The sequence below is a fragment of the Somniosus microcephalus genome, chromosome 6 (genome assembly GCF_052327205.1).
Source record: "Somniosus microcephalus isolate GS21.2 chromosome 6, FLI_Smic_1.0, whole genome shotgun sequence".
NCBI lineage: Eukaryota > Metazoa > Chordata > Chondrichthyes > Squaliformes > Somniosidae > Somniosus > Somniosus microcephalus.
This window is the reverse complement of record NC_140992.1, coordinates 209,518,373-209,532,822: the sequence shown is the minus strand read 5'-3', so window position 1 is coordinate 209,532,822 and position 14,450 is coordinate 209,518,373. Positions and strand designations below refer to the sequence as shown.

The 14,450-nt window shown below is 41.6% G+C and overlaps 1 protein-coding gene across 8 annotated transcripts in view; it reads left to right on the top strand.

Annotated features, from left to right (window-relative positions):
* Positions 1-14,450, top strand: part of ripor1 (RHO family interacting cell polarization regulator 1) — a 342,398-nt gene that overhangs the window by 244,322 nt on the left and 83,626 nt on the right. The window lies entirely within an intron of this gene.

The window sequence follows — 14,450 nt, the reverse complement described above, 5'->3', positions numbered from 1 at the left end:
TGGATGAAATTGATTTATAATAGCAATAGATTTCTTTTATTTTTAAAAAAACCCAGCAGTTACAATAATAATAGGACGATGACCCATTGCTGCATCTGACATCAGTAGAAAGAAACAAGTTTTCGGAAATGTAAATATTTGTACAATTTTTGGAAAGTCACAAGCTTTCACATGGCCAACTGTCTGATTCAAAGGCTCCCTATCAGTGGATTTGATCTTTCATTAAACCCATTTTGCTAATGGTCTTATTTCACTTGCTGGACTGTAATTGTGTCCTCCATCTCAACAAATGTCTGTCTTTAATCGTGGTGCTCTCGTCTAGCCTAGGGACCCCACTAACCTGCACATGATGCAACACTTGCAGTTCTGTTCTTGCTGTCTAGTTTCTCCTTTGAAACTTGGCCCGGTTCTCTGTCTCTCAATGTTTCTGAAACTGGTTATTTGGCAGTGATTTATTTTGCCTCCTGCCTCTTTTTTTCCTCTTGTTTATAAAAGGCTCTGAATCAAGCTCCTAACTGGATAAAACACGTTTTCTTTCTGCCTTTTAATTGAAAGTTCATAGCACAGCATGTTAGGTCACTGTGTAATGCCATGGCAATCAGGAACTCCAATTTGTCCCCCTATCCATCCCCGGGCTGTGAAGTTTCTGATTGTGATGAAATAACTGTGTTCTGATATTTGTACTTGCACTTGTAATGTCTGGAATGTTCCACCAGGGGGAACCACTAATGCTCCTCCCTGGCCCCGCCCCTCTTCTGGTATGTTCTACCAAGGGCTCGGTCGATGATGGACTCTGTTAACTCTGCCATGATTCTTATTTAATAAAAGGCTTCAGTCTTAAGCTTTAACTTCGGATTCGGGCAGTTATTTGGCACATCACTGATCTTGACACCTTCCACTGCAGCATGACTCGGCAGAAGCAGATGGAGCTCCATAATTTTATGAGGAGGAAAGGAGAGTTGTGTTGTCCCTGGGTCTCAAAGACTTGTTCAGAAATGACTTTGGTACAGAACTAACAAACAGATTGACCATACATGTTGCATGGCTTTTGGGTTAAAGAGGGAGTGGAGAGAGGACTTGTATTTCAAACCCTACCAAGTATGACTCCTTGTGTGCAGATCAGCTATTTTGACTTGCCAGTATTTATTATGTCAGTTTTAAATAAATAGCTGCATGTGTTTAAATCGGTTTTCAGTCTCGATGATGTACATGATACCCTCTGGAAAACTAGCATTAACTGATTTCAACTGTGGGGTTGATGTGCCACTTCCTCGCTGCTCTGTCTCGCTGGTGTTCAAGCAGCATTATGCTGTGAGGAAGTTCTATGATGCATCCAAAAAGGCCCAAGGCTGAAGGGAGCTGCAGGTGGAAACCCCAACATTACCATGGCTGAGATTGGCTACCTTAGCAACAAGTAGGGATCAAAGCTGGGGCCTTTTCTAGTCTATCTGTCTTTGTACCACTCCAAGTGATGTATTTAACCATTGGGCTATCAGAATTATAATTTCTTACCACCTTCACTCATAGTTGTAATTTCCCTGGCTGATTACTTGCAACAGTTCTATGGAATTGTAAACTGATACAGAAACTAGATTCAATAGATGAGGACTGCAAAGTTGTACCAGTGGTTCCTCCTGTTGCCAACCCAGGCATTATGCTGCACTGTGTATTGTAGTTCAGTGTTGGTACTGCTCTGGCACTATTCATATCACAGGAAGCAGTTGGGACAGTCTGATATCTATGTAATTCTTGGGGGTGACATGTACACTTGATTCCCTTGCACAATGATGACTGCTGCACCGACTTAGCTGGCTTTTATTTTTAAATTACCGAAGTTACTTTACAGAAGGGTTCATGAATCACACTCCTCTTGTTTTGGGCCAATTTAAATATTGTGCAGCCTACATGTGACCAGAGTACTTTCTTTAGGTTTGTGCATACTGGCACAGCTGTAGTATTTTACAATGGCAGTGTTTTACTGCAGCCAACAAAAATGAATGCTCTAGTAAGTGGGACTCCAGTGTTGCTGATAATTTATTGCACTGTGCGGGTTTGTACTTTCTATCTGGCATTGAAAAACTTGTGTGTCTTCCTTCACAATTTTTAAAATGCGCGTCCTTGACTTAAACACCACGCACCATTCTCCAGCCGAAGGGGAAGCAGGTGGCTTGTTCCTCGGCTTCTGCCGTTGCCATTCATAACTGATCCAATAGGAATGCAGAAGAGCCAGGCCCAAGTTTATTTTCCCTCCAACCTTCCCTTTACTAGCCTCTGGCTTCCCCCCAGAAGGCATTGTCTGAGGGACTTGACATGTGGAGAATATCTTCACATCATGCCCCAGATGCTAATTGATGTTAGCAAGAATTTCAAGAATGCTACTTAATTTGCTCTTTGTTGATCTGTATTTCTAATCTCGGTTTTGCAGCCCATCTTCTGGTACAGTACATATAAGTTGATAGAAACCAGGCTTATGTGAAAAGAGGTTCCATCGCCGTTAGCTTGCATATAGCCTACAATGGAGACTTTTTCTGTTAGGTTTAATTCACTGTAGCAAACAGTACTCATTCTCTGAATAGAATATTTGCATTGTGCATATTGTGCTGCTGTGTGGGGGACTGGTATGAAAAGCTGCATGAGCACATCTGTATTGTGGAATGAAGGAAGTTCACTATTAGCCCGTTTGCAAAGGGATGTAATGTTCTGTTGACATTTTATCAATATCCCTAGAACTTATTCACCTTGCCAGGGCAATTTTGATGAGATTTGGCTGGGTCAAGGGGTATCTAGTCACTTGCATATATGGTGATAGGCTTTGTAGGTTTTGGGATGGTATGTTTTTAAAATAAAAAATGTTGGTCTCCCCTCACATTGTTAGTCTTCCTGCAGTGCATTCAGTCTGTTGCTGTGGTGAGATTTCTCTTACTAGTACAGCTAACTGTTTAAATGTCCAGTTTTGTTACTTAAATCATGTACTGTTAACAAAAATTTGTTGCAATGCACTTTTTACGTATTTCTAGAATTCAACACTGATTTAAAAAAAAGATGGATTGATTTGTCCACTGTGGACAAACCAGAACACAAGTTTTCTAACTCCCAGGGACATTTTTGTTCAAACCTGTATTATAGTTGCTTGCTTTTATCTTGTTCAGTGACAAGTGGATACATTACTTCAAATAATCCGATGTTAATTTACTTAACCATGAGTAGAAACAAGCTAGAAGATTACCTGTACATACATAGCCTTGAAAAAGTGGTCAATATAATTTCAGAAGGGGAGATCCTGCCTCACTAACCACCTGTTTTTTTTTTTGAAGTGGTGAAGTCCCAAGTTGATAGTGATAAAGTCTATAAAAGGCTGCTCCACAAGTTTAAGGCAATGGGTATCTACAATAAAACCTAAATAACAACAGAAAATGCTGGAAAAACTCAGCAGGTCAGGCAACATCCGTGGAGAGAAATTTGAGTTGATGTTTCGGGTCGAACCCTTCTTTTGAAGAAGGGTTCGACCCGAAACGTCAACTCAAATTTCTCTTCACAGATGTTGCCTGACCTGCTGAGTTTTTCCAGCATTTTCTGTTGTTATTTCGGATTTCCAACATCTGCAGTATTTTGCTATCGTACAATAAAACCTAGATGTGAATAGGAATTGGCTCGAAGAAAGGAAGTAGCAAGTACTTGTAGGATTAACATCTGGCTGGGGAGATGCACTGAGTGGGGGAGCACTCTAGGATTAGTGCTGTGGCCCATACTAGTCCCAATCTAAAATAAAAAGCACAAAATGCTGCAAACACTCAGCAGGTCATTCAGCATCTGTGGAGAGAAACAGAGTTAACATTTCAGGTTGACGACCTTTCATTAGATCTGGAAGGTGTTAGATATTTAACAGGTTTTTAAGCAAGTGCAGAGCCAGGGAAAAAAGGGGAGGGGAAAGGAAAGAATAAAGGGAACGTCTGTGATGGGATGGAGGACAGGAGTGATTAAATAACAAAGGTATGATGGTGCAAGGCAAAAGGGGGTGCTAATGAGACAAGTAAAAAACAAAAGATGGGTCTAGAGGAGGTGTAAATGGCAACAGCAAAATTATTACCAGCACCTGTTATGAGAGAAAATGGGAGCGGCGGTTAAGGTCTGAAATTATTGAACTCTATGTTGAGGCCGGAAGACTGTAAAATGCCTAAAAATCATGGCTGACCTGCGATGTAACTCTATATACCCGCCTTTGGCCCATATCCCTTAATATCTTTGGTTAATAAATAGCTATCAATCTCCGATTTTAAAATTAACAATTGATCTAGCACCAATTGCAGTTTGCAGAAGAGTTTTCCAAACTTCTGCCACTCTTTGTGTGTAGAAGTGTTTCCTAATTTCACTCCTGAAAGGCCTGGCTCTAATTTTTAGACTATGCCCCCTAGTCCTAGAATCCCCAGCCAGTGGAAATAGTTTCTCTCTATCTACCCTATCTGTTCCCCTTAATATCCCGAAAACTTCGATCAGATCACCCCATAACCTTCTAAATTCATGGGAATACAACCCTATTTTGTGTAATCTCTCCTCGTACATTAACCCTTGAAGTCTGGTAAACCTATGCTGCACTCCCTCCAAGGCCAATATATCCTTCCTAAGGTGTGGTGCCCAGAACTGCTCGCAGTACTCCAGGTGTGGTCTAGCCAGGGTTTTGTACAGCAGCAGTATAACTTCTTGTACTCTAGTCTTCTAGATATAAAGGCCAGCATTCCATTAGCCTTTTTGATTATTTTCTGTACATATTCATGATATTTTAATCTGTGTGCCTGAACCCCCAAGTCTCTTTGAACATCTACTGTTTTTAACTTTTTACTGTTTAGAAAGTCCCCTGTTCTATCCTTTTTACGTCCTAAGTGGATGACCTCACATTTGCTTACATTGAATTCCATTTGCCACAGTTTTGCTCATTTACTTAATCTGTCGCTACCCCTTTATAATTTTATGCCTTCATCTACACTGCCTACAATGCTGCCTATCTTTGTCATCGGCAAATTTGGATATATGACTTTCTATGCCATCATCTAAATCGTTAATAAATGTTATGAATAGTTGAGGCCCCAACACAGATCCCTGTGGGACACCACTAGTCACCTCCTGCCAATTTGAGTACCTACCCATTATCCCTACTTGCCTGTGTCCTGCCGCTCAGCCAATTTCCTAACCAGGTCAATAATTTGCCCTCAATTCCGTGGGCTTCTATCTTAGTTCTAACAGTCTCTTATGAGGGACTTTATCAAATGCCTTCTGGCAGTCCATACAAATAACATCCATAGACATTCCCCTGTCCACTACTTAGTCACCTCTTCTTCAAGAAATTCAATCAAGTTTGTCAGACATGACTTCCCTTTCACAAATCCATGCTGGCTCTTTCTGATCAACTGAAAATTTTCAAGGTGTTCGGTCACCCTATCCTTAATTACAGACTCTAGCAATTTCCTGACAACAGATGTTAGGCTAACTGGTCTGTAATTCCCTGGTATCCCTCTCTCGCTATTCTTAAAAAGCAGAGTGATGTGCAATTTGCCAATTTAAAGAGGCGGTTCCTGAATCTAGAGAACTTTGGAAGATTATAGTTAGGGCATCTGCAATGTGCTCACCTACTACTTTTAAAACCCTGGGATGGAAACCATCTGGTCCTGGGGATTTGTCACTCTTTAGTGCCATTATTTTCTTCATTACTGTTAATTTACTTATGTTAATTTTATTGAGTCCCTGTTCTCGATTCAATATTAGTTTCTTTTGGATTTCTGGCATGCTATCCTCCTATTGTAAATACTGACACAAAGTAATTATTTCCCCATTGTCATTGACCATATCACCACTTTCAGTTTTTAAGGGGCCAACATTGCTCCTGATCCCACTCTTTTTCCTAATGTAACTGTAAAAATTCTTCGTATTGATTTTGATATCCCTTGCAAGTTTCTTTTCATACTCCCTTTTTGTAGCTCTTACAATCTCTTTTGTGATCCTTTGCTGTTCTTTGTATCTTTCCCATTCGCCAGGATATGTGCTATTTTTTGCATTTTTGTATGCCCGTCCCTTTAGTTTTATGCTGCCCCTTACCTCTTTAGTTGTCCATGGCTGTTTTTTTTTGGCAAGTAGAGCTCTTGCCCCTCAGGGGTATAAACTGGTTCTGTATCACATTAAATTCTTTTTTAAACATATCCCACTGATGATCTGTCATTTTACCCATTAACAGATTTGCCCAGTTTACTGTGGACAGTCTCTGCCTCATCCCATTGAAGCCAGCCTTACCTAAATCTAGAGTCTTAGTAGCTGTTTTGCATTTCTCCCTTTCAAACGCTACGTTGAACTTGATCATGTTATGATTGCTATTGGATAAATGTTCACGCACAGTTAGGCTGTTAACTAAATCTGGCTCATTACTAAATCTAATATGGCTTGTTCCCTTGTTGCCTCTAGGCCATACTGTCGTAGAAAACTATTCCGGGGACACTCAAGAAATTCAGTACCTTTCTGACGGGTGCTAGTCTGCTTTTCCCAATTTATATGGAAGTTAAAATCACCCATTAAAACCACTCTGCCTTTGCTACACGCTTGTCTAATCTCTGCAATTATACAATCTAACACTTCAGAGCTGCTACCAGGGGGCCTATATGCAACTCCCACTAAAGTCTTCAATCCTTTCCTATTTCTTCATTCAACCCATAAGGTCACTGGCTGCTTATTTCTCTTTAAATCCTCTCATCATTGAAGTGATTTCATCCTTGATCACTAAGGCTACTCCTGCCCCTCTGCCATTTTCCCTATCTGCCCTGTAGACCTTATAACCTGGGATATTTAGTTCCCAGTTCTGACTGTCTTGCAGCCATGTCTCAGTAATGACTACCATGTCATACCCTCCAATTTGAATTTGTGCCTGTAGTTCATTCAATGTATTCCTTGTACTTTGTGCGTTTGTATAAAAAACGCTTATTTGGGCCATATACCCTAGCCTGTCCTTCAGCTCTGATGTTTTACTCACATGTTTCTTCTTTCGATTAAACCAGGAGAGAGAAATGTGAGGTGCTGTTCCTCAAGCTTCCGTTGAGCTTAGTTGGAACAGTGTAGGACGCTGAGGACTGATGTCTGAGTGGGATGGAGAATTAAAATGATGAGCGACAAGAAGCTCAGGGTCACGCTTATGGACTGAACGGGGGTGTTCAGCAAAGCGATCACCCGATCTGCATTTGGTCTCCCCAGTGTAGAGGAGAAAGCATCGTGAGCAGCGAATGCAATATACTAAATTGCAAGAAGTACAAGTAAATCGCTGTTTCACCTGGAAAGGAGTGTTTGGGACCCTGGATGGTGGGAAGGGAGGAGGTGAAAGGGCAGGAGTTGCATCTCCTGCACTTGCTTGGGAAGGTGCCGGGGGAAGGGGTGGTGTCAAGGCTATCTAGCTATGGTGTACAGCACAGCCAGCCCACCTTTGTCCGATGTTCACCTATACACTTAGCAGAGGTTACTGGGTAGCAATTGGATGAGAGCGCCGTAGCAACTTGACAACTTTACAATTTAATTCTCCTTTCTAACCCAGAGGCACTGAAGCCAATTGTAGCACCTCTGCTGCTGCCCAGTGGGAAAATAGGATTTGTATGCATTTTTTTTTTTAAAGTTGTCCTGGGTTAGAATATTAAAAAAACTTTTGAAATCTAGTGATTCTGCTTCTGACAGTACCAACATTCTTTAGAATGTTCCCACATCTGTGACCCTTGTGACCTCTTCCCAAGATGTTTTCTCTAATGAAAATAATTTGGTGAAAGCTATGTGTTAACTCAGGGCTGCAGTGGGATTTGTGCAGTAATGAGAATGGAGCCAGGTTTCTGTATGGTGGGGTGGATTCTTTCACAGCAGTACATTTTCATTGTCCGAAAGACAGCAGGAAGATTAATATGGGCAATTAATTTTTTTTTTAAAAGCCTACCTGATTAATATACCAATGTTTTCTGCAGTTAGATTTTATACAATCTACCCTTGCACAAATAGAGTGCAACGGTTCCGCTGTTTGGTTTACTCGGAGCACATCGTTGGTGACGAGAATTTGTTTGCCTCAGTCTCTGCTTTGAGCAGTTTCCCCCTGTTCTTCACAAACATTTTCTCTGATAATAAAGATGTGCTTTTGTTGGACGCCACAAAGGATATTCAGTGCTGGAAGGGTTTCTTGCAAAGCTGCATTGGACAGGCTAGTGATGTTGCCTTCTCACGTTTCCACGACTCTGTACACACCACAATAAATGCCATGTGTAGATGCATTGTAACATTGACAGACGGGCATGACCTCCACATACAAGTTGGCACTGGTATTCCAGAACCTGCTGGTACCAGTTACTGACTGTCGCAGATGTTTGGAATGTAACTGGTTTGTGACTGATAGAAGTGATAAATTTGAGCGGGGGGTGGGGGTGGTCAATGATTTGGGGTCCCGAGAGGACGTAGTTGAAGGGGCAGATACATTTGTGTGTTTTAACTGATTGCAGCTGGAAGTTCTCACACAAAGAGAGACTGAAAGCAGAAGGTTGTGTTTCTGCTTGATGTCTGCCTATTCTTGCTCTAACTTGGAATAGTAAAGCCCAGCAGTAAAACTGTGGCCTCCTACCTTTAATCCGAGGAATGAAACGTCTGTCCAAGCTGCATTTGCTCAGTGTTTGAGCAACTCCTGGTGATGAGGTGCAGGATTGTCCCAGTGATGAAGTAAAGAAGGTGTGAGCTTTTGAAATGCTTTGTTTTTGTTCAGTAAATAGCTGTCTTCTAGAACTTGACTCAGTGTTGGGCAGTGTTTATTTTTTTTGTTTGCAGTGGGAATATCAGATGATTGGCAATGATGAGACTGTTGTGCAGCATGAGGTTAAAATGAGTCATGGTGGCTTTTCTGAGATCTCTGCAGTGGCAAAGGTACAAAATGTAGATGGTTCTGTGCTGTGGTGGGTCACTATCTCTGTAAAGTTTCTCTGTTCAGTGGTTTCTGAAATCCAGTGATGTTTGAGAATCACTGGAGAGTAAGTGAAGCACAAGTGCACAGAGATCATCCTTTAGCTGTTACGTGAACTGGAGTTAATGTGTTGTACTTTAATGTGCTCAAAGCCACAGGTCTTTTTCGTCGTGTCAATTAAATAAAAGCTTCTGCGGGTAATGCACATCCTGATAGCTGAGATGCCAACTGTTGGTGTTTCTTGTAAAGCTGAAACCTTGAGTCTGCTCCCCGGATGGGACAGTTGGTACCAGCCTGCTACTTTTACCTCTTTGCAGGGTGGAGTGCATTTTGTCTTTGCCTCACTGTGAAAATTGTGTAAAATGCAGTGATTCAAAAATATCGGTTTTGGAAATCCCCAAGAAATCCACCTCGGCCGGGTCTGTCATCTTAAGTTCTCGTTCTGACTTGGTTCTTCCAGCATTGCTATATTTGGTATCAAACTCTAAGCCTCCATTTTGTCAATCACTCAACTGGCTGCACTAAATCTGATCCTTTTTAAACATCCTGTATTAAAGAACAGAGGGGAGGGACTTGAAGGTTAAGTGTATAGAGCGTGAGGGAGGGAAACAAAGCTACGTGTAAATAGCAGATTTTTTCCCCTGATTGACTTTGGGTTTTTGATGTGATTTTTCACCTCTCCCAGGGGACTATATGGCACGTAGGGGTAGAGACTCTCTTGACCTGATGCACAAGGCGTCACAACAGGCTAGATGGAGCAGCTGGTCTTTTCCTGTTCTTACTTTTGTATGCTTGTATGTTCCAGTTCCTCACTTACTTTTTGGATCTTCCAAAGTTTGGATCTTCAAAGGTTTTATTAAGCGATCAGGAAATACGTGTCAATAATCTTAAGATCTGATTGTGTGCAACAGTTTCCTTTTACACAGCCTCACACATTGAGAAATGTCAGCCTTTCGCTGCTGGATTTTATGAAGGGAAGAACAAACTTGTATTTATATAGTGCCTTCACATCCTCTGATGTCCCAAAGCCCTATACAGTATTTCCAATTAATTATTTTTGAACTGTAGCCACTTTATGTAGAAATGGCGGCAGCCAGTTGGTGCATAGTAAGTTCGCTCAAACAGGAAATGAGGTGCTTTGAGCAGTTACAGTATTTGGGTGGTGTTGATTAAGTTTCCTTGTGGCTCATAAGAAAACCTTGGTCTTCACCTGCTCTGGGCTTCTTATGCCCTTATGCCCTTTTCCTGACCACACTGCCCTCCCAGCAACCCCTGACTACATACCTGAGTGCCAGGGACTGTTCCTTCAGGTTCCCAGCAGCGGCCTCCTGCCGACTGAAATCTCGCTCCCGCCCCCTGGCCAGCTAGCGCTGCCCTCCGGGGTTGAGCTGGAGACTGACTGAGCTTGTGCAGATGAGAGCCAGGGGTTAAAATCTCCCGGGCCTCATGCTGCGGAGGGCTTAATGGTTTGCCACCCGTCCCAGACCCCAGCCGGGAGTTAACGTTCTAATTTAATAGTCCAATTTAAAAAATATTGCTGAGCGTAAGTGTGGAATGGTTGTGCAGAATACCTCGGCCTGGTGAATTCTCGGTGACTGTGCATTTTTATGGTGGACTGTGCGATACATAATTTATTACTTAAGTGAGTTATGAGTCGTCTTTCGACTATTCCCAGTTGAATATTTTGAATAGTTTTCAAGGTTTTGCATTTAATGGTTGATGTTGTGTTTTCCAGTTGTGTGGAGGGGTTTCTCTGTCTATCTTCAATTCTGCCCAGTGTAAGCCACAAAATAGTTGCTTTGAACAGTGAATTCCTTTTTCTCACCATTTTTCTCTCGCCTCCTTCCTGATGACATTCACTCCTTACTGGGATATGGGTCAATGGGTATCGACTGCCCACCAGTATTCCTTTTAAAGAGAAGTATACAACTGGTATGTGGGAACTAAAAGTTACAGCCATATACACCAAATAGTAAAACAAAATCTTATCTCACAGATGCTACTGGAGGTAACTCCTCAGTGGCGTTCCGACATAGGGACATAGAAACAGGAGTAGGCCATTCAGCCCCTCTAGCCTGTTCCGCCATTTAGTGAGATTATGGCTGATCTGTATCCTCAATTCAATTCAATTTTATTTGCCATATGTAACTAGTACAATGGAATGCTTACTCCCCGTAGGGACACGTCAGCTATTCTTACAGCGCCGTGTTCAGAAAGTCAATTCTTTGGCATCCAGTGGCAGTGGGAGCACGATGTCCCTCGGCCGCTTCGTCCTCCTCGTCGCCGCTTCGTCCTCCTCGTATCCGCAGCCGCCTCCTCACTGTTGCCGGCTCGGCTCCACGTGTGGTGGCCTGCTTCTCCCGCTTACCCTCTGGCACCATTCCCGGCTCCCCTCCTCCCAGTCAGACTGAGAGTATAACTCCATCCACCGCCTTGGCTCCATATCCCTTAATACTCTTGACTAGCAAAAATCTATTGCTCTCAGATTTTAAATGATTAATTGAGCCAGCATCTACTGCTTTTTGTGGGGGAGAGTTCCACATTTCTACCACCCTTTGCATAAAGAAGTGTTTCCTAACTTTTCTCCTGAATGGCCTGGCTCTGATTTTAAGGTTATGTCCCCTTGTCCTAGACTCTCTCACCAGCAGAGAAAGTTTCTCTCTCTATCTACCCTATCAATTCATTTCAAAATCCTAAAAACCTCAATCAAATCACCCCTTAACCTTCTATACTCCATGGGAATACAAGCCTCGTTTATGGAATCTCTCCTAATAATCTAACCCAAGTAATATTCTGGTGAATCTTCACTGCCCTCCTTCCAAGACCAGTATGTCCTTTCTAAGGTGCGGTGCCCAGAACTGTACACAGTAATCCAGATGTGGTCTAACCAGAGCTTTGTATAGCTGTAGCAAAACTTCCTCCCCACTATATTCTAGCCCTTTAGATATAAAGGCCAACATTCCATTACCCTTTTTGATTATTTTCTTGTACCTGCTCACTATATTTTAATCTGTTAATGAGCCTTAAATCTCTTTGGACCTCAACTAGCTTTTCACCATTTCAAAAATACACTGATCTATCATTTCTCGATCCAAAAATGGATGATCTCACACTTAGTTGTGTTGAAATCCATATGCCAATTTTGTCCACTCACCTAATCTATCGATGTCTCTTAGTAATTTTATGCTCCCGTCTACACTACTTACTGTGCCACCAAAATTTGTCTCATTGGCAAACTTGGATATATGGTTGGCTGTTGTGTTTATTGAAGTCATTAATAAATCTAGTGAATAGTTAAGGCCCCAGCACAGATCCCTGTAGGACACCAGTAGTCACTTTCTTCCAATTCGAGTACGTACCCATTATCCCTACTCTCTTTTCTGTCTAATCAATCTGCTAAGCAGGTCAATAATTTGCCTTCAATTCCATGAGCTTTAATTTTAGCTAACAGTCTTTTATGTGAAATCTTATCTTATCTGGAAGTCCATATAAACTACGTTTCTAGACATTCCCCTGTCTACTACTTTAGTTACTTCCTCAAAAAATTCAGTTAAGTTCGTTAGACATGACCTACCCTTTACAGATTCATGTTGGCTCTCTCTAAATCAACTCAACTTGCTGCCCAGTCACTGTCCTTAATTATCGATTCCAATAACTTTCCTACCACAGATGTTAGACTAACAAGTCTATAATTTCCTGGTTTCTTGCTCTCACCTTTCTTAAATAATGCAATTTTCCAATCTAAAGGGACAATTCCTAAATAGAGAGCGTTTTGGAAGATTATGGCTAAAGCATCTGCAATTTCCTCACCATCTACTTTCTTTAAAACCCTGAGGTGGAAACCAGATCCTCAGGATTTGTCAGTCTTTAGTGCCATTATTTTTTCTAATACTGCTTTCTTGCTTACGTTAACTTTAGTGAGTTCCAGTCCTTGCTTCATTATTAGTTTCCCAATAACATCAGCTATATTATCCTCTTCCTTTACTGTGAAGACTGACATAAAGTAATTATTCAACAAGTCTGCCACATTACCCTTGACTACCCTTTTCCTTCAAATATAATTGTAATGTTTTTGTGTTAATCTTGATATTGCAAGTGGCAATTAATCTCTCAAATCTCTTGAAAGAGAACCTACAGACACTTCCAGTAGGATTGCTGAATAGTGATTGGGAACAGGACTCTGGATTCCTCTTCCTCATTCAGTGAGCCATGGGAAAGCAAGGGATTCTGTTATAAGCCCTTCACGTTGTGTCAACATTCAGGTGTGGAATGGACTTGCAAACTAAAGCTCAGAATATATTGGCAGGGAAAAGGGCAGCCAGGCAGTCTGGCATCTTAATGTCAAGGACCAACACTCCCACTTGCTAATAAATCAAAATGGTGGATCTCCACTCGTGAAATGGGCGATAGGTTTAAAAGGTTAGTAGGTTAAATGGAAAGACTTAAAATGACGGTGTCTCGATCTGAAACCTAATAAAATTGCAAATAAAGCAGAGTATTTTTCAGTCTACCATTCTACAGTGGTAGATTAAGGGGATTTTGATGTAAATTTATAAGCACTTTTTGTAACATTATTTTCATTATCTCCATTTATCTCTTGGGACATCTGCTCTGCTTCAGGTAGCACTGGGAAGACTCCAGAAGGCAGCCGTGGAGCCCCTTGGGGTACTCTGGTAGAGTTGCCATATTTGAGACTGGAAGATTCCCAGTGGCCTTGCTTCATTTAAGACTTCTCGCTTCACTACATTAGGGCAATTGTCGAATAGTCCCAACCAGAATAACGTCGAAAACTCGGTGAAGCGCCCATTCACTTGTCTCAAAGTAATGCAAAGATCTGTTGCTCAGTTTTCATACTTTATAACTGTCACCTGAGGTGGTAGCTTCAGACTGAAGGGAAGCCGTGAGCAGGACTTTGTTTTGCGGGACTAAACAGCAGGTTCTTTAAGTCTGGACAGAGTTTGGCTTGTGGACTGTGCCGCAGTAAGAGCTACTGTTGTGTTTTATATTTGTTGCCTTTATTTCTGTTTTTCTTCCGGCACTACTGATAAAAATGTGATTGATTATAGAAAGACTGTTCATAAATCTCTGGTCTTTTTAGATGAGACATTTTGCATAGAAGTAACCAGAAGTGTTGAGGGTAGGGGAGGAGTAAGGTGTTCCAGATACAAAGATCAAATATTGGAAAGGGGGACTATTCTTGTTCCATTAATGTTGCTGGAGCAGATTTCCCAGTAGTGGTGAAATTATTTGTTTAAAATAATTGCAAAATTAACTCTGGTGTGTTTCCTGCTGGTACAGACCTCCTGAGCATGTGTGAAGATGCTTGTGCCAAGAGATAAAATACTCCCCAAGAAGTTGTGTCCAGTAACCTGTATCTAGGAGTTGAATCCGCTCCCGTCGGAATTAATTTCTCCCATGTTTGGCACATTGTGCCAGTTTGTGAAATGCTTGCCGCTTAAGAATCCCAGTTTGTGTCTAATCATTTGATCTTTCTCAC